We start from the raw sequence: 24,334 nt of genomic DNA on the forward strand, positions 1-24,334 counted from the left end.
AGATCTATGAGGAGATGATAATGTTAGAAGAGCCAAAACAGAAAGTCTGAGAGGACAATTTAATCAAATGAGAATGAGAGAGGATGAAAACATTGCAAAATATGTTGAAAGAGTCAAAACATGTGTCAGTGCAATCAAAGCATCTGGAGGAGATATCAAGGAAGAGACAGTTATAAGTAAAGTTCTCAAAACTCTACTTCCCATTTATGCAATCAGAGTTTCTACAATTCAAGAAAGAAGATGTGAAGCAAATCATAAGATAAATCTATAGGCTATAGTTGGAAAATTGACTGCATTTGAACTAGACAACTTTGATAACTATGTTCCAGCTTCCAAGAACATTGAATCAGCATTTGAAGCCAAGCTTTCACTCAAGGAGAAAGGCAAAAACAAAAATGAATCTCAGTCAGAAAGTGAAGATGAATCAGACCAAAGTTTAGACAGTGATCTTGAAGTAATTGAAGCCCTTCTAGCAAGGAAATATTCTAGAGGCAAAGGAAAATACAAAGGTAAAGTACCTCTAATCTATTTTTCTTGTAAAGAAGTTGGTCATATTGCTGCTAGATGCCCACACAAGCAAAAAAAAGATGAGAAGAAAGGATACAAGTTCAATGGCAAGAAAGACTTCAGATCATTCAAGGATAAAGGTAAGAAAACATGTTTTATGGCTAAAGATTCTAATGATTCTAATGATGAAGCAGAAGATGAAATTGTCTACATTGTTGTGAAAGATGAATCTGATAATGATGAGGAAATGACACTCATTTCTCATGTAAGTAAAAATGATATATGGATTATAGATAGTGGTTGTTCTCATCACATGACTGGCGACAAAACTAAGTTTGAATACTTTGAAGACTGTGATGGTGGCAGTGTAAGATTTGGTAATAATGAACCTTGTTGTATAAAAGGAAGAGGGAGAATCTCTCTAACCAAAGAACTTATATGTGATAATGCCTATTGGGTAGAAGGACTAAAGCACAATTTGTTAAGTGTGGCACAACTACTCAATAATGGATTCAAAGTAGAATTCATGCATGGTAAAGCAAGACTACTAGATGGCAAAGGAAAGCTGATTGGATCAGGTACTCAAACTAAATGTAACTTGTTCTATATTGAACTAGGTGAATGTTCATGTTTCATTGCTCAAGTTGAAGAAAGTTGGTTATGGCATAAAAGGTTGTGTCATGTAAATTTTGATAATTTGGTAAAGATAAGAAAATTCAAGAAAGTAAGAGGCATTCCTAACATAAAGAAACCTGAGGTCGGTCTGTGCAAAAATTGTTAGATTGGTAAAATGGGAAAGACTAGTTTTAAAAGTAAAAACTATCAGTCTGAAGATATATTAGAAATTGTGCATACTAATTTATGTGGACCCATTGGAATTGAAAGCTATATTGGAGAAAAGTTCTTCATTCTTTTTGTTGATGATTACTCAAGAATGATGACAGTCATGTATCTAAGAAACAAATTAGAAGCATTTGAAAAGTTCAAATGGTATTTGGCCTGAGTAGAAAAGGAAACAGGGAAAAGATTAAAATGCTTGAGGTTAGACAGAGGTGGAGAATTTATTTCACATGAGTTTAATAACTTTTGCATTGAAAGAGGAATCAAAAGACAGGTATCAGCCCCTGGAACACCCTAACAAAATGGAATGGCTGAAAGAAGGAATAGATCCATCATGGATTGTGCAAGAACTTTAATGATTGAAAAAAACATTGCTATCAAATACTGGAAGGAAGCTATTAGCACTGCAGTTCATACCCTGAACCAAGTACAGCTGAAGAAAGACTCATTCAAAACCCCCTATGAGTTATGGTATGGCTATAAACCTAATGTAAGTTACCTTAAAGAATTTGGAAGTAAATGTTACATTTTGAAAGAATCTAGAAAAGGAAAATTTGATGAAGGTATATTCTTTGGATACTCATGCAAAAGTAAGGCATATAGATGTTTGAACTTGTCTACTCACAAAGTCATAGAAAGTGCACATGTGAAAGTTGATGAGTTTGCAGAAAGGACTGAAGAAGAAAGCAAAAGGGAACTAGAAGATTATAAAAGGTTTGTCTTCATTGAACCTGATACAATACCAGTTACATCAAAGAATCAAGAATCTTCTACTCCCGAGTCATCTGTAACCGAGTTACAAGAGGTTCAAATTGAGCCACAACAAATCGAGTTAAATTTAGTATCTACCGAGCAAGTGTCTACCGAGTCTGAAGGACCCAAGCCAACATCTACCGAGAAAATATCTACCGAGCCAGAACAGACAGAACCTGAAGTTGAAATGCAAGAAGATAATAATGAAATTCATTCAAAAGGCAAGGAACCTGTATTAGCTAAGCATGTTAGGAGACATCATTCAACATATTAGCTCATTGGAGATAAATCTGAAGGAACCATGACAAGAAATAATTTGAAAGGTACTTGTTTACTTGCTGATTTTGAACCTAGAAATATCAAATATGCATTGGGAAATGATAGTTGGATTGAGGCTATGAATGAAGAGATAGTGCAAATAGAGAAAAACAAGACATGGACTCTTGTACCCATACCTAAAGATAAAAATGTGATTGGAACTAAGTGGGTATTCAGAAATAAGCTGAATGAAGATGGTAAGGTATCAAGAAACAAAGCCAGACTAGTATGCAAAGGATATGCTCAAGAAGAAGGAATAGACTATGGAAAAACTTTTTCTCCTGTTGCAAGATTGGAAGGAGTCAGAACTTTACTAGCATATGTTGCTCACAAAGGATTCAAAGTTTATCAGATGGATGTCAAGTCAACATTCCTCAATGGTATACTAGATGAAGAGGTTTACATTGAACAACTTGAAGGTTTTGTTGATCCAGATAAGAAGAACATGGTCTGCAAATTACACAAAGCATTGTGCGGTCTAAAACAAGCCCCTAGAGCATGGTACGAAATATTGCATAACTATCTTATTCAGATTGGTTTTCAAAGAACTAATAATAATAGTAGCTTGTATATTAAGGAAGGACCAGATAATAAGATTGTCTTGGCATAAATATTTTTAGATGATACTATTTCCATAGGGAATTATGATCTGTGTAAAGAATTCTCAGAACAAATGAAAAAGGAATTTGAAATGTCTATGTTTGGAGAGATCAAACTCTTTGTTGGTCTTCAAATTCAGCAGAATAAAAATGGTATCTACATCACTCAATCAAAATACATCAAGGAGATATTGACAAAGTTTGGTATGGAAGATTGTAAACCAGTTGGGACTCCTATGTGTACTAGATTAAAACTTACCAAAGATGATGAATCAAAAGAGGTAGATCAAACATTGTATAGATCTATGATTAGAAAGTTGCAGTATGTAGCTCATACTAGGCCAGACATTACCCTTGCAGTTGGAATTGTAGCAAGATTCTCAGCAAAACCAAGAGAAAATCACATTATGGCAATCAAAAGAATAATGAGATATTTGAAAGGAACTAAAGAGTATGGTTTATGGTATAAATTTGGAGGTAATCTAGATTTGAAAGTGTTTATTGATGCTGATTGGGCAGGAAACCTTGATGACAAAAAAAGTACAAGTGGAGGTGCATTCTTTCTTGGAAAGAGGTTGGTTTCTTGGACAAGCAAAAAGCAGAATTGTACATCCCAATCTACAACAGAGGTAGAGTCTGTTGCTACAACACTAAACTATTCTAATATTGTTTGGTTTAAATAGTTGTTGGAAGGCATGAAGGTGGAAATCAAAGAACCAGTTGTTATCTTCTGTGATAATACAAGTGCAATCAACATATCTAAGAATCTAGTGATGCACTCCAAAACCAAGCATATTGCAATAAAATATCATTTTGTCAGAGAATTGGTGCAAGATAAGGAGATCAGATTGAAATATGTCTATATAAAGGAACAAATTGCTGACATATTCACAAAACCATTACCTAAGGATGCATTCTTGTATCTAAGAGGTAAGCTAGGGGTCACTCCCCTATCTGAAGTTCACTAAAACGAAGTTTTAGTGATGCATCAACTCATACCAGGTTGAAGATCTATCAGTTGATGCAACATAATCAGGAAATATTGCATATGAATCAGTACTAAAGGTACACTGAAATTCATTTGAGTTGAGTTGTCTTTGGCATGCGTTGTCAAAGAGGGAGAGTTTACTGTCATATCTCTCTAAAATTTGTTTAAGATAAAGAGTTTGCTATGTAATTCCTTCACAGAGGGAGATTACTATAAGAGGGAGAGTTTTCTATCTTAGAGGGAGAATTGTTATGTTGACATGTTGTGTTGCCATATAAGAGAAAGACTTGTTTTCAAATTTTATTTTGCTATGACATGTTGTGTTGCCATCAATGCCAAAGAGGGAGATTGTTGGATACAAGTGTTAATTTTGTATTGTCTTTGATGTTACACAAATGTCATATCAGCCATCAGACAGAGTCTATCGAGCTCAGACGGTCAGCAAAGCAATTTACAGTGTCTATCGAATGTTTCTGAACAACACAAAAGAAAGTTAGCTCTTACCGAGCTCACTCAGGCATCAAAAGATTTTGTAGCAGAAAGTTAATGTTAACTGAGCTCCCAAGGTTAACAAAGGGAAAGTCAATGTCTACCGAGTCCACTCAATCATCGAAGATAAAGTTAGCTTTTATCGAGCTCACCCAGTAAGCAAAAGAAGGTCAATGTTTATTGAGTTAACTCGGGCTCTAAAGGAAGTTGCAAGGTTTGCAGTGTTTATCAAGCTTCACTTGGTTAACACTGGGGAAACCATTCTGGAGCAGTGGTCATTGAGCTGGGTCGGGCAACAAAGAATTTTATTGTTCTAAAGAATTAAGTTTAATTGTTTTGTGCAATGTTTGCAGCCAACTAATTTAATGTTTTTCAGTTGTTGTAACTTGTAATTGAGCCGACTTGACAATCTGTAAGGTATATATGAAAGGTCAAGTTGTGAATTCATGAATATATGTAAGAGTGTGGATGCATAATAGTGCGAATGTATGGATATGGAATGAGCGAATATTGAATATATGAGCAAATGTTGTGGAAGGATTAAATATCTTTATGAAGCTGCAAAGTTGTATTCGATCAATGAGGATCTAGTGAAGCAGAACAAAGATCTATATTCAGCAAAGATAAGTTGCATATATTTCAGATCACTTCATTGTTGCTTTCTAATCATTGTAACAGTGATTCAAAATCTCTTAACAGAGTTGGTTTAACAACCATTTTGTAAATCTTCTGACAAGGTGACAGTTTAGTTGAATTGTTCTAAAGACCTCTGACAAGGCCACTCCTAACAGGGTGATTAAATCCTCTAACAGGGTCACACCTAACAGTGTGTTTTGTAACCTTTAACAGGGTTGGCTCCTAATAGGGCTCACTTCAGAAGAGTGAAAATTGGTGACTAGTTACTTGGTGGTTTTTCCCAAATTGGGTTTCTACGTTAAATCTGGTGTCTCTTGTGTTCATGTTATTTCTTTTATGCATGCATGTTAATCACTTTAAATTCTTAATAAGTTAACCGAACATCTATCAAATTTTAACATTTATTTGTGTGGTTACCGAGTGTCAGCAGCAACTATATTTTAAGACATCTAAGAATTTGTGGATTTATTTTTGTGGTAATTGATTCACCCCTCCCCTCTCAGTCACTCCATCTCTATTTCCAACAGGTGATTGATTTTGTCTAATATTTTTCTATCGACACCGTTCATTTTCAGGCATCAAAGAAAATAACAACAAAAGGTGGAGGGGGGGTGGTGGTGGGGAAGGGGGTAATAGACACCGTCAGTGGATTATTAAGAACAAATGAACAAAGACACTATCAAAAAGAAAATATAACAATTAAATGACACATTAGCATCAAGGCTAGTAGCCCTCCTCAAGAGTGGGAGGGCATATCACTCACCAGATGTAGATAAGAATGTGAGTTCTATGGTCTCTTTTTTCATTGCTATCGAACAAATATCTAGGAAATGTTTTCCTTAGGCTCCCCACCACAAGGGAGAGAAGCTAATCCAACTCTATTCATAAAACTATTAACACAATGGTAAAGGTACTATTGAGCTATCATTTTGCATGATGCTTAATGACATGAATCCTTTCAAACTTCTCTCTTGAAAAGATAATCTAGAATCAACTCCAAAGTTCTGGGTGATCTTGCAACCTACTGGAATCTATTCAGTAGAAGATAAATGTGAGTGTTCACGAGGAGACTTTACTTATTCAAACCAATTTTAGATAAGATGATCAATCTGCTTCCACAAAAAAGATATGTTTTTAGTATTTTTTGTTTTTTTAATGAATGCAATTTAAGAATGCAACTATATGAATTACTAAATTAACCAAGGGTTAGCAAAGCAAATAACAAAGATAAGGTAATGAGAGATGAAAGAAAATAACATGAAAGAGAAATTCCTAATAGATATGAGCCACGAAAACAACACATCTACGAGTTAAGCCTTTGAAAAGATCGGTAGGAAACCAATGAAAATAGGAGAAGTGCTTCCTCAAATCCACTAATGCAATTGTCGATGGGAATTTAGTAAAATTGAAAGATGTTTCACTTCTTATCAAATTGCAAGGCCACACAAAATATGCTCATGAAAGATGAGAAGCTATAGGAATAATAGGGTGATCTCTTCTCCAACTTGGTATGTCAAAAGAATTCGTCAATACGCAAAAAATATCAAAACTAAAAGATCACACAATCAAATCAACATGAAAAAACCATTGGCTCCATTATTATCATGAACAAGAATCCACAAAAATAACACACTCTAGCAAGTATAACTACACTCAGAATAAGAGCACCAATAGCATATATTATTGCATCAAAATAACGGCTTGGAATACATATTACATTTCTGAATTTATAAGAAATCATCTCCTCAATTTGTGTTGAGAGTGAGAGATCTCTTTATACAAACATATGCTTCTAAACTAATAAAATAATTCTATTTATATACAAACTAACTCTCTAACTAGTGCTAAGTAGGATTTCATCCTTATTTATAGCATTTAATGGATGAATGAGCCTTTGCATGTCTTAAAACAAACAAAGCATGAGAAAATAAGAAAAAGAAAGCCATTATATGATGTAAGAGTCTCTGGAGATGCCAAAAATAGATGTAGGAGTTAAGCTGTTGTCAGAATGCATTTTTGATGCATGAAAAACTCTAAATTTGGAACTGGTAGTTTACTATTGATGCACCTCTAGAGAAGTGCACCTTGGAAGAAGCACACATCTAGAGAAGTGCACCTTGTGGACCTAGCACACCTTGGAAGCTTGCGCACCTTAGTGAAATTTGTGCAAGGTGCTCAATTCACCAAAAAATCAAAGTTCTCAGTTTTGAAAATGATTTCTAAGTTTTTCTTAGACAAGGCCTAGGAGCACTCTAGTGTACTTATTTTTCTCTTTTTTGATGATTTAAACCCTCTTTATAGACAAACACTTTCATACATTTGTACTCCTTCGACTTCTTCTATCTGAAATCCCAAGGTACATATGTTGAATCTTGTCATTAATAGTTGCATTAGATGAAGAGCTTGTTCCACTTATGTGTCTAACCTCTGTATCTTTGATCTTTAGTGCAAATTGCTCAATTTTTACTTCTCTTCACCTATCTGATCCTTCCCAGTCAAAGTCTAGGTGATCCAAATTATTCAAAATGATCAAATGTTTGAAACTTTTTCATATCTTTTTTAACAATCTTTTCTAGATCCTTTTAATTGGCTTTTTTCAGAGTTCTTATGCTCAAAATTTCAAGTTGAAACTTTCATCAGTCCTGAAAACTGGGTAGTCGAAGGCTCACTATTTTAAGGATTGAAATTAGATTTTTAGTTCTTCTTTCCAATGGTGTAAACAACTTTGAATTATGAGTTCTAGGTCAAAATTTGTGACCCTGACTAGTTGAGGATTCCTTTTTACCTACACAAAGAAGCAAACATTAGTCTAGAAGGCTAAAAATCTAACCCAAAACAAACCCTAATTATTGAAAAAAAGACCTAGAATGCAATAGCAATCAAAAAACACCTAATAACCACTTTCATGCTTTTGAAAGCCAATGTTTAGTGCACCTTGAGGGTGTGCTAGGTGCACTACACCATAAAAGCAAGCCTTAAATCTAATGGTGTGCACATAGTGCACCTGGTGGGGTGTGCATGTGTGCACCCTAATTGTGCAAAAGAGTTCCTAAGGGTTTGAAATAGGGTACACACTTGGGCACCTTGTGGGGTCCTAACCATGTAAAGGAGTATGTTTTTCTTTGAAAGGTGTGCACGTGTGCACCTTGGATAGGTGTGCACATGCACATATTTCACTTAGATGTGTTAAGAGTAAATAATTAATTATTAATTATTTATTCTATTTACTTAAGCTTACTTAGGTTAATGCATTTATTTAATATTTAGTATTTAATAGTTGTAGTGGTTAGTTGTTGACAACACATGAGTTTGTTTCCTTCTAACATGTTCCACCTTTTTGTGGAAGTGTGCTTAGTTGTCAACCTTATCTTCTACCACTTTCCAACTTGTTCTACAAGCTTCCATGAGGCCTTTATATTCGATCTCTCTCACATTGTAAATTCATCTATTCACATAGCAATTTCATTTTTCCTATTGTGAAATATTTTCTCTTGCTTTGTTTCCTTCAAGCTCTTGCTCCTTAGGTTTCTCTTTGGCAAGCTATTTGCACTGCAAGTGATCTTGGTGACTGTGGAGTTGGATTTCATCAACTCTTACATGGTATCAGAGCCTCCTTGTTGCTTCTTGTTCAAAGGATTTTTTTGAAGCCACAATTTGGAGACACAAACCCTAGTTTGTTTGTGATTTTTTCTTCAATCGGGAGGAAAAGCATTTTTTTCAATATTTAGAGAAAAAGGAGAAAGAGGGTTTGGCATAACAAATTTGATATTTTTTGGGCTTTTTGCAATTCAGAAAAAATAACTACAGAGGTGATTTTCAAACAGCAATATCTTCCTCATACAGACCTGTTTTTTTGAGCAATTTTTTTTTGTTTTGGGGTAGGATTTCATGATCTATAGATTGGTGTAGATGGTTTGAGATCTCTATTCTTGAATTTTTCTACAACTCACAATTCTCAATTTTTTCCACTTCAAATGCTTAATACGGGCTCATCTGGACACATAACCAGGTTCTATTTTTTTTTTTAAAGTGTATAATTTTTTGTCTACTTTCTAGATCTACAATTAGATTATAAGTTTTATAGATAGAAATACTATTTTCAAAAATAGGCCCTAAATTGGCTATTATAATTGCACTAAGTAAAGAGTGCTTAGTTTATACATTGTGGGGGGAGCATTTTATTTTATGTAATTTACTTCAGAATAAGACCCTTTTACTTCTATCTTCTTCTCTCTCAATGGCGGATCCATCTGTGACCTATCTCACACCACACAACTATCACACCTGAAAGGCACAAATGACACAACTTCTTATGTCAAGGGGCTTATGGTCATGCCTGGATGAGAATCAACCTATTCTTACATGAGCTTTTGAGGTTCTTCAGCATAGGAACAAAATGGATGAGGCCATAAGATTGATTGCATTGAACATTTCAAACAATCTACTATTTCACTTGGATGGTTTGACTACTCCATGAGCTTATTGGCTCAAATTTTAGACTTTTTTTGGCCAAGTGAATGAGTTCTGGGCACTTCAGCTAGATGAAGAGTTGACTTCTTTGACACCAGATAGCTTTCCCACCATTGAAGACTTCTTGATGAAATTCAGATCTTTGCGTACACTTTTGCAGGGATGTGGGAAAACCAAGACAGCTGATGAGTGTATCTTTTTGATACTCTCAAAGTTGAGAGGACAGTATCATATCTTCTCTTCTACTTTCTACTCCACTATGGATGCCTTGGGTGATAGACACAGGATGCCCTCATTTGAGATATTTTGTGATTGGTTAACTCATGAATAGTCCAAGATCAATTAGATGGATTCACTTCCAGGTTCACAGTCTCATGCATTACTTGTCAAAGAAACATAGGAGCACAAGTCAAAGAAGATATTAGATCCCTCTTCTACTGGTTCATCATCTTCTAAGAAGAAAGAGAAAAAGAAGACTCAGACTCCTACTTGTTCCTATTGTCAGAAAGGATCTCATGACAAGGCACATTGTTTTCAGAAGAGATTTGATGGCTATGAGAAGCAAATTGTAGATTTGCAAGCTCTTCTTCAGAAGAACATTGTTTCTTCTCCATCGTCTTCTACCTCATAGGGGTCTGCCTTTCAGTCTTCTTCCACATCTACACCATCTACATCAGATCTTGGAAAGGGTCATGCATTAAAGGCTACCATTGCATCTCCTTCACAGGTTCCTTGGATACTAGATTCAGGTGCTTCTCACCATATGACATCTTCTCAAGGTGTCTTCTCTACTCTCGAGGCTTCTCCTATTCCTCATATTCTCATGGGGAATAATACTACCCTACCAGTATGTGAGAAAGGTTTAGTTCACATCCAAGATGGTATATTCAATGATGTATTGTATGTTCCATCTTTGTCTGCCAACCATCGCTCAATTTCTCAAATTACATGCAGTGGATCAGGGAAGACAATTGAGTTCACTGCTGATTCAATCTTCATTCGGGATTGTGTAATAGGATGTCTTATTTCTACAGGGGTAGTTGATCCTTCCACTCATCTCTACACCTTATCGCACTTTGGTCCACCATCTCCATTGTTGGAGCACACTACTTCTCTTTCACATGAGCATCATGTGGTGTAGTCCAAATACTTGAACCTTTGTATTGTTCCTAAGATCCTTGTTTTGACTGCCACACCACATCTAGTTGAGGGCTTTTCTCTTCAGTAGTATTCTTCTTCTTCTACTCTGCTGGATACTCCAACTCCATTCATCGAGCCTCTAGGTGCACCTATTGTGGATTCTATAGTGGACATTCATGATAGTACCATCACACCTGCCTTGGGGATTCCCTTTCAAGATCCTCATATTTTCTCCTTTGAGCATCAGATAGGCCTTCTAGTTTTCCCTCTCATTCAAGGGCTCCCTTGTTTTGTTCCCTTGTTTACTCCACATTGGAGTTTCATTGGTTTGATTCTTTCTTTGGGGGCTCCATTATTCTAGGGAGGCTTTGGCAGCTTTTCTATCTCTCATGGGGGGGCTGGTTGTAACTTATGGTTTTGAGAGAGTCTCTTGAAACATTTTCAGTGGAAGTTGTCCTTAGGGGATCTTGTTGAGGCCTTCCTTCCTTCCTTCATTTTTTCGGCATGTTTCTTACCTCTTTTTGGAGGAGGGTTTTTCCCATGAGGTTTTCCCTCTTTCCCCATTTTCAGAGGTTGCATTTCTTTGCATTGTACATGGGTACCTAACATGACCTTGTTGCCGGGACCCATTCTACATTTTATCTTAGCTTTTGTGAGCTTAAGGCATTCCCCTAAGTTGCACTTAAGGGGGGGTGTTAGAGTAAATAATTAATTATTATTTATTTATTCTATTTACTTAAGCTTACTTAGGTTAATGCATTTATTTAATAGTTAGTATTCAATAGTTGTAGTGGTTAGTTGTTGACAACACAAGAGTTTGTTCCCTTCTAGCATGTTCCACTTTTTTGTGGAAGTGTGTTTAGTTGTCAACCTTATCTTCTACCACTTTCCATCTTGTTCTACAAGCTTGCATGAGGCCTCTATATTCGGTCTCTCTCTAATTGTAAATTCATCTATTCACATAGTAAATTCATTTTTCCTATTGTGAAATATTTTCTCTTGCTTTGTTTCCTTCAAGCTCTTGCTCCTTAGGTATCTCTTCGGCAAGCTATTTGCACTGTAGGTGATCTTGGCAACTGCGGAGTTGGATTTCATCAACTCCTACAAGGTGAATTTTGTCAGATTAAGCTTTTTTTTTAAAAAAAAGGTGCGCAAGGTTGCACCTTTTAACTTAGTGTTTTATGTTTGTATTTGCAGGTTTTTGAAGATTGGGGCACCTCACAAGAGTGGAGGAGAAAGAAAATGGGGAGAAAGAGGGAAGCACACCCTTTAGGGGTGTGCACCTATGCATGTGTGCACTTCTAAATGGAAGTGCTCTGCACTAGTGGACTTAGCACACTAGCGCAGCTTGAAGGGTGCACTAAGTGTGCTAGTGGACACCTCAGTACCAAAATTCACTTTTTCCTCAAAACCTGCAACTTCTAACAACTGGGTTTTTCAAATAGTGAGTCAAACTAGTATCATAAACTAGGTAGGACCCTAAAAAAGACTCAAACCCTAGATTAGGGGTCTAGAAAACTTTAAAATATTCTAGGGGTTCCCCATTTCTAGGAGAAATGGGGTGTGTGTTGTGAAACCACAAGAGGTACTAGGAAAGTTATGCATAATGAACTAAATCTTGGGGTAGATCATGAGAAAAAGGTAAAAAAAGGTCAACATGGATATAGGGGGATACACTAGACAGAGAAATAGTTGTATTCTTATGGTTTATAATGGGGTTATCACCAAAAAATTTAATAGAAGCATTGCCCAGACTTGCAATAAGAGCATTGCTTAGATTTGCAAGAGGAGCACAGTCCTCATTGTTGGCTTGTGAGGAGTCCTTGGAGGTAGAATTTGAGAGAGGATCAAAATATTACATGTTTAAATGGTCTTTATTTGCATCCTCCCACCAAGTAGCAACATCTTTGTGATGTAAAAGTGAATAATCTATAACTAGATAAATAGTAGAAAAACATCATTGACACTAAAAGGGGAGACCCTCATAATCCAATGATTAATTTGAAGGCTCATTCTTAACCATGAGAACCATATAGCCTAGAAGTGGTGTGAAGGTTGTTAGACCAACTTCCAAAATTCTCATTTACAACTTGTAATATGGCTTAACCACCCCCCAATGATTTATAAGTCTATTGGTTGTATTAGGCACTAAAAGGTTGATCATTTGGTGCAAGAATGATCCTAGCTTGTTACAAGTCATATCAAAGCTTCATTATATGTTCAAATCTCTCCAAATAATTCTTGGGGGGGGGGGGGGGGGGGGGGGGGGTGATTTTTATACTAACTACCAACATTCCCCTTTGGGTTTATGACATAGATTAACCACCTCTTTTTTTTTTTTAGTCTAGTGGTTGTATCATACATCAAAAGGTTGATAATTTGGTGTAATAACAACCCTAGCTTGTAACAAAGGTATTCATGTCAACCAAAATGGGAGTGAAAGTAGAGAGGAACAATAGAGCCATAGACTCATCCACCTTCAATAACTAGTCAATAGAGTATTTGATAGCCTCAACTGAAGAGATATCCCCAAAAAAGTGCAAGACTAGAGAGACAAACCCAAGCATGATGCACATTAAGAAATTATGTAAAAGTATTAAAGGAGATTGTTTAGAGTTTGGTTTGAAGAGAGTGATTCCATCCAAAGAAATAAATTTCTTAGCACAAAATCACAATTTTAAAAGGAATAAAACACAACAATAACAATCTACTTTGTAAAAGGGAATGGTTTAATGTTACTAGAGACTAAGGGTTTCCAATAAATTGCAATCTAGAGATGCAGATATGATAGATAATAGAGACTAGTGAATCTAAAAATCAACCAATAAGTTGGTAGAGATCCACATTATCTGCCACATCAAAGTGAAAATCCACTACATGAGAGGTCCTAGTACAAGAAATAGGCCAAATTTTCACATTCGGAGGAATAGTAGAAATATATTTTATAGCATGGGAATAGATTCATCCACTACTACTAGCAATGAAAGCTATAGAAGTAGAAACCTCTCCACCTCTAGCTCTAATATGTACAACACTATGTAAGGTCTCCAAACTCAGCAAAAAAAATAGACAAAGGGACAAAATAGAGAAGCCCCTTAGTAGCCCCCAAAGAAAAAATGAGGATACTTAGATAGAAAGACAATCCCCTATAGTACAACTATTAAGGTAGGTTAATGCAGATGGAATACTTTTTTATTAACTTATAGGATTTGTTTAAAATCATATGAATTGTACTACTTTAAATTTGTAACACCCTACCAAAGAACCCATGAGGATGACATCTAATCTAACATAATGAAAATGCATTAATTTGTTTGAAAAAACTACTAGTGTAAAATAAATCATTATTATAATCTCATATACAAAATAATGAATAAAAAATTAGGATAAAATAACACTATATAATTTTATCATTATAATTTTTTTAAGAAAGATTCACCCTATCTTTAACCTTTATTTTCTAGAGTCCTCTAATATTTTTACCTAAGAAACATTGTTGAAACAACTTTTGTGTGACTAAAGCCATACATAGCTACATAAAAATAGTCATGAATATCATCATAATAATATTTTAAAGTTTATTTTGGAAAACCAATTCAAATGTTCCTAATTATTTATTATCAACATAACTATAATATTGCATGATCATAAGAAATTGAAATTGAAATATAACCCATACAATTCAATCCATTTGTTACATGATCATAACTATTACATCGATGTAATTTATCAAAATCACAACTAATTAATACATGCTTACAATTACATAACTATGTATAAAAATAATGTATTTCTCAAAAAGTATATAAATACATCTACAAGTACAAATAATATAGTGTGCATAGAATGGAATGAATGTGCAAAAGTTATATCCCAGTAGCGAGAGAAACAACCAAGACCCAAGACCATAGACAAGTCCATCAAACTATGAAGGAAGGTGAATCACTATGACTTGGCCATGTGAAATCATGAGGCCTACCCTACTATACTAAGGAAATAGACACAAGGCTCGACACATAAAAGAAAACCAATACAAGGAAATGATAGTAATAAATTCTAGGTCTGCAATCCAACACAAAGGAGGACATTAATAATAATCAAACCTAATCACTAGAGAAAACTATAATCCTATGGAGAAATACTAGATCACATAAAAGAAAGTTTCATACCATAGCCTCCATATTGGGATAAGTGCATTGGAATGGTGAACAAAAAGGAAGGTATAGGTGGAAACTTATATCTTGAAACTAGGAAAATGTGAAATTCAAAGAGAAATTTGAGGGTCATGCACTCAAAATTAGGAGTTGTGTAGAGAATAAGAATTGTAGTACTTTGAATATAGTTTCTAGCTTTTTTTTAATTTAAAAAACTAGATAAAATCAAGGGGTTTAAACCTAATATGCACAAAAAATATTCTTGACTATTTTAGAAAAACATAACATATATTTTTGTGCACTTTTCAAAAGATATAGTTAGATTTAGTATTTTGCAAAATCCTCTAGTAGAATGATTGATAAGAGTGAGATCTAGAAGTTGTATTTTTTTTTTTTTAAAATTTACTATTGAATTTTTTAATTATTTTTTAAAGTGGTCTCATTCAAAAAATATTGGTACTTGTTTGTTCACTAGGGATAAGTTGCATCAAAATCATCAAAATGTACATTTATAAAAAAAAGTGTATAGAATCAAGTATAGAAAAATTATATGTAATTTGTTTTGGATTTGATCAAGTACGTAAAAATCTATTAAGAAAATGGTAGACATTTGTCTTTGAAGATTGTGAAGACATTGGCAAAGAAAATTAATGTTTACTATGCTAATGCTATCCAAAAATAGAAAAAATAATATGATTAGATAAATGAGAAGACATGTGAGGTTATGGTTGTAGTTTTATAGCTATTACCACTTGGTGACATATAAACTTGATGATAAGGAAGTTGAGAAATCATATTGGATAACAAAAAATGTGTAGTGCCTACCCTCGTTCACATCTTTTCTGGACACATTGTTGTTGTTATTATTAGACTATGATAGACTAGTTTTATGTTGATGGATTAGTGGTATTGTTTTGAGACTATCAGACATTGTATTATGGATTCAGTGGTTATATGATGAGATCATTTAGACTTTACATTTCATGCATACATGATGATCATTACATTGCTTTTAGTTATTGTTGATGATTAGTTAGATGGTTTATTATCTCATGTGCTTTATTATGGATACTTACCCCATACTTGCATGTGTATGGTGTGTGTGTTTGTTCATATTGTATGAAATTTCTGATATGGTTAAGGAAGGGAGTCGTAGTCACCTGCTTAGTCAGGATCTACACGATGCACCACTTCCTACCATTTTCTGTTTAGCTTAGCATTATATATATTGTATGTACATGCATGGTTTTTCTACAGGTTGCAGGTATCGGGTATCGACTTCCCTAAATTGCCAGGATGAGCATATCCTATTATACTATCTCAATGATAAGAGAAGGGAGATAAATTCTCAAGTCCAAATCCCAAACCCTTAAACCAATTGTCCTAGTGAGGTAGGACAAGTATCTAGATATTTTACCCACCGAATGTGTCGGATGACATAATTCGTGATTTTTAACCCTTTAGACTGATTTTGTGTGAATTACTCTATGATGGGTTTTCATATTTTATCTTGGAGGTCTATGGTGAATTTTTTATTAATTAAGTCTTAATAAATATATTTAATTAATAAATTAATTATTTGAGAAAATTAATATAAAATATTATGGTCTTTGATATTTTGATTATAATTAATTAAATGAGAATTAATTGAGGGAAAAAGAATTAAATAAAATAAAATTAGAAATTAAAATTAATAATAATAATAAAATAATAATAAAGTAGTAAATAAATAATAATAATAAAAGTTATAAAAATTAAAATGAAAGTTATAAATATTCAAATAGAAATTATATAACAAGTAAATTGGAGTTATAAGCTTGCCTAGGAATTAACGCACCTTTTCATTTCTCATATGTCAACAACACGAGGGTTAGTGCATCAATTAAGAACATGGTATCTACAACCCTATGACTCATCTAGGAGGTTGGAAAGAACCCACACTTAGTTGGTGACACGTTCTAGCTATTTCCAGAGGCATTCTAGATGTTTCCTGAGAGCTCTTTATATTCAGGCATTCCTAGAAGCTTAGACATAGCGATTGGAGAACAATTGGAGCATTGGAGGATTCGAGAACTCTGAAGAAGGGAGCTTGCTCTGCGAATTTTCTAAGCAAGAGTGAATTAGCATCAGAATTTAGGTAGATTCTTGTGATTTTACTTATGCTTTTTCCGCATCTTGCATTCCTCGTCTTCTTCGTGTCTTCCATATGTCTTCTGAGGAATTTCCTATTTTTATTGTATGCGTTCTCAATATGGGTAGTTAAATTTATTTGAGAATTTTATATGCATAGATCTGAAAAGAAAATGGGGCTAGGGTTTAGATTCATAGTCAAACCCATTAGATTAATTATTGGAAAAAGTTTGAGATCAAGGATCATAGGAAAATTTTGAGAATTGGAATTTATATTTTGTGATATAAATGTTTATATTTTTAAATATGCATACATACATACATACATACATATCTATATACATACAATTATATATATATATGTGTGTGTGTGTCTATATGCTGTGATATTTGATTAAACTCTGTATGTGTATATATATATATATATACACACACAGACACACAGACACACACATATATATACATATATATACTTTTACATATATATATACATACATATGTATATATACATATATATTTAATTAAAAGTCGAATGACATATATTTCGTAGTGAGTGAATGAACACATCACGATTGGAGGGAAGCGTTTTTAATAAAATGCAATATAAAAAATATAAAAAAATTGAATGGGCAGGGGGGACATATTTCCTCACCCCCGCCGATGGCAACGTCTATGCAGACTACGGTACTGCAGAGTACCTGCAGTCTGTAGTGTACCTGCGATCGCAGTGTACCCTGCGATCCGCAGGTCATATATATATGTTGTTGTATCGGTGGTTATTAAACTCGCCGAGTGTTGTCAAATGTTTTACTAATTCAATTTTTATATAATTCATTTTATAAGTTAATAATTATATATGTATATGTATTTATATATATATGTATAAATATGTATATATATAAGTATATAAATGTATATACATTATTAATAATAAATAATCAATATATTGATAGATGATTGGAATTTAAAGAGTAATTCTTTTATAATGTTGAGCAATTTAATCTTTTAATTTGGAAAGATGAATATGAAAAGAATTTCAATTATTATTTTGAAAATGATGGGGTTATAAAAGACATTTAGAACATTTAGAAAATTGAGTCTAATGGTTTTTGGGGAGAAACTTTTATCTATCAATACAAATACATGGGTTAGGTAAAACGTGAAATTTCTCCACTTGATATTTAAATTGGGAAACATAAACTGGGACTTTTATATTTAAATTCAAGTTTGTAAATTTAGCAAAACCAAAACATGTGTTTGCATTGTGTATTCTTTATGCTATTGTTTTGGGTTTTGGGTTGACTAGTGTTGACCAGTTATAGGACGTCTACCAGAGGCTTGGGGGTTATGTGATTGTGATGTCATGATGATGTTTTAATCTCGATCTTTGTAAACCCAACCATGGTTATGTGATGGAATGCTCTATGTATTGGTTGTAATTACTGATTGTTATAGTTGAGATTCTTATGTATGAGACACTTGACTTAACCATTTTTTGGTCATCGATCAGTTATCCTTGGTTATTATCTAGTCGCCATGATGGGGCTGTAATGTGGATTCATTCTTGATAATGTCATGTTTGACTCAACCATTTTTGAAGTCTTTGATCAGTATGATTGAGATATATTTTGGTTATTGTGAACCATTGGATACTTTTGATTATCAATGAAACTTCAGTTGCCAATAGAGAACTGTTGTGTTCATGATTTTCTATGGATGCTTGCTCATGGAGATTTGATGTTTTTATGCATATTTGATGATTTTATGGATTATCTTTTGTGATTTCAAGATTTATGATTCCATGAGCTTAGGGTAGGATATCTGCATGTAGTGTCGGGAAGTGGCTTGCAATGGGGGCCAGGGCCCTAAGAGGCTGCTAGGGTAACTCATTGTAAGTTGGATTAATAAGTGACAACATTCACACCTAATACTAACTGAATGAACCTAAAAAGATAAGAGTTTTGGTTCTCGCCCATGCCTTGAGTGCTTGTACAGGCTAGGATGGGAGTAGTGAGAACGCATGGTTGCAACCTTGCATTCCATAGTATGCCTTGTCAGTATGAGAGGATACTAGTGGCCACATGAGATTAGTATGGACCCGTGGAGTTTAGCTAACTGCCAAGGTAACTTGTACATGATAAATGCGATGACACTTTCTCGCTTGCAGAGTAGGTTCCTACATGTCATTGTGTGCCTCTGGGATTAGATGTCGATTTTGTGTTTGGAACCTTTGAGTTAGTATACTTTTAGGATTCCTGGACTTATGGAGATTTGTGCTATGTGTTTTGGATAGCCTGTCTGGGACTTGAGATTATCTCCTCGGCACGGTGGGAGTGGACCACTTAGGTACCATGCGATCGGGTGGTAGTGTATTTTCCACTCGTATCATTTGAGATTCATTGAGACATCGTGGCTGATGCATCCTTCATGATGGTGGATATATATCCTTTCATTGATGATTAGCATATGTTAGATGATATTATCTTATGCCTATATTTGCATGTTAGATTATTTTTTGCATATGATATAGTATATGTTAGGAGTGACATTCCTACTATGTTAATACCAATGATCTCTTCGATGATTTGGAATGTTACGCACGGAGGGATGGCTAGGATCTACGATGGTCTAATGATGCTATTAATGATTGGGAGGAACTGTGCACTTAGTTTATTATGTTTGATCTTTATGATGGATGTATATGTCTTCTATGATGATGTATCATGTGTATCATGTGATTATCTTTACTTTGATGTATCATGGATTAGAGTAGGATGATGTACCATAATTCACGTATGTATATTCTTTGAGCTTTTCATACCCTATGACATGTACAGTGGATGATTGAGCATTTGAAATGTAGTGTATAAACATTGGACTTATCATTATTATTTCATGTGGTTGTTATATTAGATAATGTTAGTTGACTTAGATGTAATTCAACGTTAAGGGATCTTTAAAAAATGTAATCAGTTGTGTATGTTATTTTTACTTTCAGATGGATATTACTATTGCTTCCATTATTGTGCATAGGTTATATGTGGTATTTACTTTCATGTTATTTTAAAAAAAAGCTACCAAACTTAGTGAAATTCTAGGTTAATTCTTTGGATCCCTTGGTGGGGCATTACAAAATGTGTATTCAAGAATAGAATTAGAGAGAAAATGGACTTCCAATCCTTAGCACCATTTTCCAACTCTCTTACACTACCACAATGCATACAAGTTTCTTAGTACTAAATAATCTGCATGTGTTTTGCAAGACCAAATACAACTTTTCTAGTTCTACATAATGTGTGTGGGTTATGTAGACTGAAAAACATATTTTTTATTCTAGAAAACAAATATGCATTATGAACAAATAAAACCATATGATTGTAAACTTAGCATACACTATTGGTCCTCAGAGGTACTGATAGAGGGAGTGGATCATTATATACTTTTATATCGGTTATAGCAATAATATTATTTACAAAACTAGTTACTAGTCTTTTAACAAGAAAGAAAATAAAAAATGCAATATGACAGAACCATAAAAGATCACAAAAGAGAGCATATATTAATTTTACATACATACATTAATGTGGAAACCCCCAATGTAAGGGTGAAAAACATGGTGGGAGTAATATACCCACTAGCATTTCCTTGTAAGTAAAAGGGTTCCCTATTAAAGGATTACATCTATTCCTTCAGAGAACTCATTATATTAGAAATAAATATAATATGTTAGGATTGCAAAATCTTGCTAAAGCTACCTTGTGAGATCATTTAGATCTCATTCTGAGATATACCGTGTTAGACAATTTTAGAGAGTTACTACAAGTTTTTGAGCTATCATTTTGTATGATGCTTTAATGACAAGAATCCTTTCGAACTCCTCACTTGAAAAGCTAATCTAAGATCAACTCCAAGGTTTTGGATGATCTTGCAACCTACTAGAATCCACTCAATTGAAGATAAATGTGTATGATCATGAGGAGGCCTTCACTGGTTCAAACCAATTTCATATAAGATGTTTAATCTGCTTGTTGTTTCAAAACATAACTACAAAAGAGATTATTTTGGTATTTTCTATTTTATGATTAATGTAATTTATCGATGCAACTATATGAATTCCTATTTTAACCAACTATTAGAAAATAAAATAACAAGTTAGGGTAACAAAAGATTAAAGAAAATAAATTGAAAGGGAAATTCCTAATGGACATAAACTATAGTAACAACATGTCTACGAGTTAAATCATCGAAAAGACTAGGTAGAAAACCAACGAAAATAGGAGCAATGCTTCCTAAATTCTATTGATGCAATCATCGATGAGAACTCAACAATAATTGAAAGATGTTTCAATTCTCATCAAATCACAAGGCAATGAAAAGTGTGTTCATGTGAGACAAGAAGCTATATAGGAACAATAGGTGATCTTTTCTCCAACTTGATATGTCAGTGGAATTTGTTAACATTAGGCAAACATCCAAACTAAAAGATCACACAATCATAACAACACAATAAAATTGTTGGATCTAGTATAATTCATGAACATGCATTCACAAAAATAACACACTTTGATAAGAATAACTTTACTCAGAATGAGAGAACTAATAGCATTTATTACTGCATCAAAATAATGACCTAGATTACATATTACATCCTTGTATTTATAAGAAACCATCTCTTTTTCTGTTGAGATTGAGAGATCTTATTGTTAGGATAAACCATGGATAGGAATAAAAAAATACATGCAAATATAACCAATAACAGAAAATAATAGATCACACAGAAATAAACACAAGGCACCAAGATTTAACGTGGTTCACCCAATCCTTGGGCTACGTCCACCAAACAACAAGTTTGATCTTATTACAATCCAGTGATTACAACTTGATTACAATCCATAATCCCTTACAGCTCAATACCGCCGCAAGAAGAAATTTTGCATCATAACATAATGAAAAATACCTAACCCTAAACCCTTTTATACAAATATTTTATGCCATTTTAGGGTTACAACATGTCGACCATAATATGTTGGCCATACTAATTATGAAGTATGTATAGTACTTTCCTGATCAGTCACCATAATCTAACAATCTCCCACTTGGGGACTAATCAGGCTCCACACTAAAAAACAATCTCCCACTTGGAGACTGATCCTGTAGCAATACCACTACCACATGGGGCTCCCGTTGGATCAAACCACCCTAGACTCTGTTGTTCTTTGATTCATGTTCAATCTAAAAGACCTATCAAAGCTGAAGAGGAGATCAGCTTCTCCCTTGTTACAACCTTTGTCAACATATCTATTGGATTGTCATTTGTATGCATCTTCTCCATTTTTAACTATCCATCCTCCAAAACTGATCAAATGAAATGGTACCGCAACTATATGTGTTCGGTCTTTGAATGCAGAGCTGAATTCTTTGCAAGATGAATGGCACTCTGACTATCTGTGAACACAATTATCCTTTTGAGGATGTCCCAATTCTTCCAAGAAGAAATGAAGCCATATCATCTCCTTGGCTACCTCTGTAGCAGCAACATACTCTTCCGCTGTAGTGGATAGAGCATTAATTTTTTGTAACCTAGAAACCCAGCTCACGGCTGCCCCACCAACAATAAAGACATAACCTGTAGTACTCCACCTGGTGTCAATATCCCTTGCCAAATCTGAGTCAACATAGCCCTGTAAATTAGTAGTAAAGTCCCCAAAGTGTAAACACTTATTGGATGTTCCTCTCAAATATCTGAGAATCCACTTGACAACATTCCAATGCTCAAATCCTGGATGACTCATATACCTGCTAACAACTCCCATTGCATGTGCAATATCTGGCCTAGTACATACCATAGCATACATTGAGCTTCCTACAGCTGAAGCATAGGGTACCTTGGACATCTTATCCTCCTCTTCCTGTGTCTTAGGACACATCTCCTTAGTCAACTTCAAATGACCAGGTAAAGGTGTGCTGACAGCTTTAGCATTCTCCATAGAGAAATGTTGCAACACCTTCTCAACATAATTAGCCTGAGAAAGCGTCAATGTTTTGTTCTTCCATTTGCATCTTCCATAACTAGAAGTTCTGCCCATTAAACCTATCAACCCTCAGCTTACCCTCATCTACCATTGCTCCCACTCAACCGTGAGATTCCCACTTAACCGTGAGACTTTCCTGCAAAGGATAACTAAAAGACAACCTCGCTCTGATACAACTTGTTAGGATAAACCTTGGATAGAAATAAAAAACTACATGCAAATATAACCAATAATAGAAAATAATAGATCACACAAAAATAAACACAAGGCACCAAGATTTAACATGGTTCACCCAATCCCTAGGCTACGTCCACCAAACAACAAGTCTAATCTTATTACAATCCAGTGGTTACAACCTGATTACAATCCATAATCCCTTAAAGCTCAATACTACCACAAGAAGAAATTTCACATCACAACATAATGAAAAATACCTAACCCTAAACCCTTTTATACAAGTATTTTATGTCATTTTAGGGTTACAACATGTCGGCCATAATATGTTGGCCATAATATGTCGACCATACTAATTATGAAGTATGTACAATACTTTCCTGATCAATCACCATAATCTAACACTTATCATGCAAACATATGCTAAAAACTAATAAAACAAATCTAATTATATACAAATTGACTCTCTAAATGGTGCTGAGTAGGCATTCACCCTTGTTTATATCAATTAATGGGTGCATGAGCCTTTACATGACTTAAAACAATAAAAGAAAAAGGATATAAGAAGAATGAAGCTGCAAGAGGATTTTAGAGTCAATGGATGCTTTAAAAATGGAAGCTTGAACTTCTCTAGGCATTTGTGAGAGTTGAATTGCCATCAAAATATGTTTTCAGTGCACAGAATGCTCTAGATTAGGAACTAGTAGTTAACTATTAGTTCACTATTACTTCTTCAAAATTGTCAACACACCTTTGTGAAAAGTGTACCTATGCACTTGTGCACCTTGATGATAGGTTCCAAAAAATACAAAATTTTGTAAAGTGTCAAAATTGAATTTCCAGTATTTGGGTTATCTTCCCCTTTATACAAAAATGATGTCTAGAGTTTTGGTCTTGAATATCTCTATAACCTCTATTACTTGGGTAGCTTCTAGAAAATGCAAAGCTTCATATTTATCTTTAATAGCCTACTGCAAGTTTCCAACTTCAATCTAGGTTGTTCCAAAATCCTAAAGTTTGTTGTCTAGTACCAACAATACCTCTTTAATCTTAAACACTTGTCTAATATTTTCATTTGACAAAGAATCCTTGAAATTTCTTCAG

The sequence above is a fragment of the Cupressus sempervirens genome, chromosome 3 (genome assembly GCF_028749045.1).
Source record: "Cupressus sempervirens isolate cs-2001-9-10 chromosome 3, ASM2874904v1, whole genome shotgun sequence".
NCBI classification, from domain to species: domain Eukaryota; kingdom Viridiplantae; phylum Streptophyta; class Pinopsida; order Cupressales; family Cupressaceae; genus Cupressus; species Cupressus sempervirens.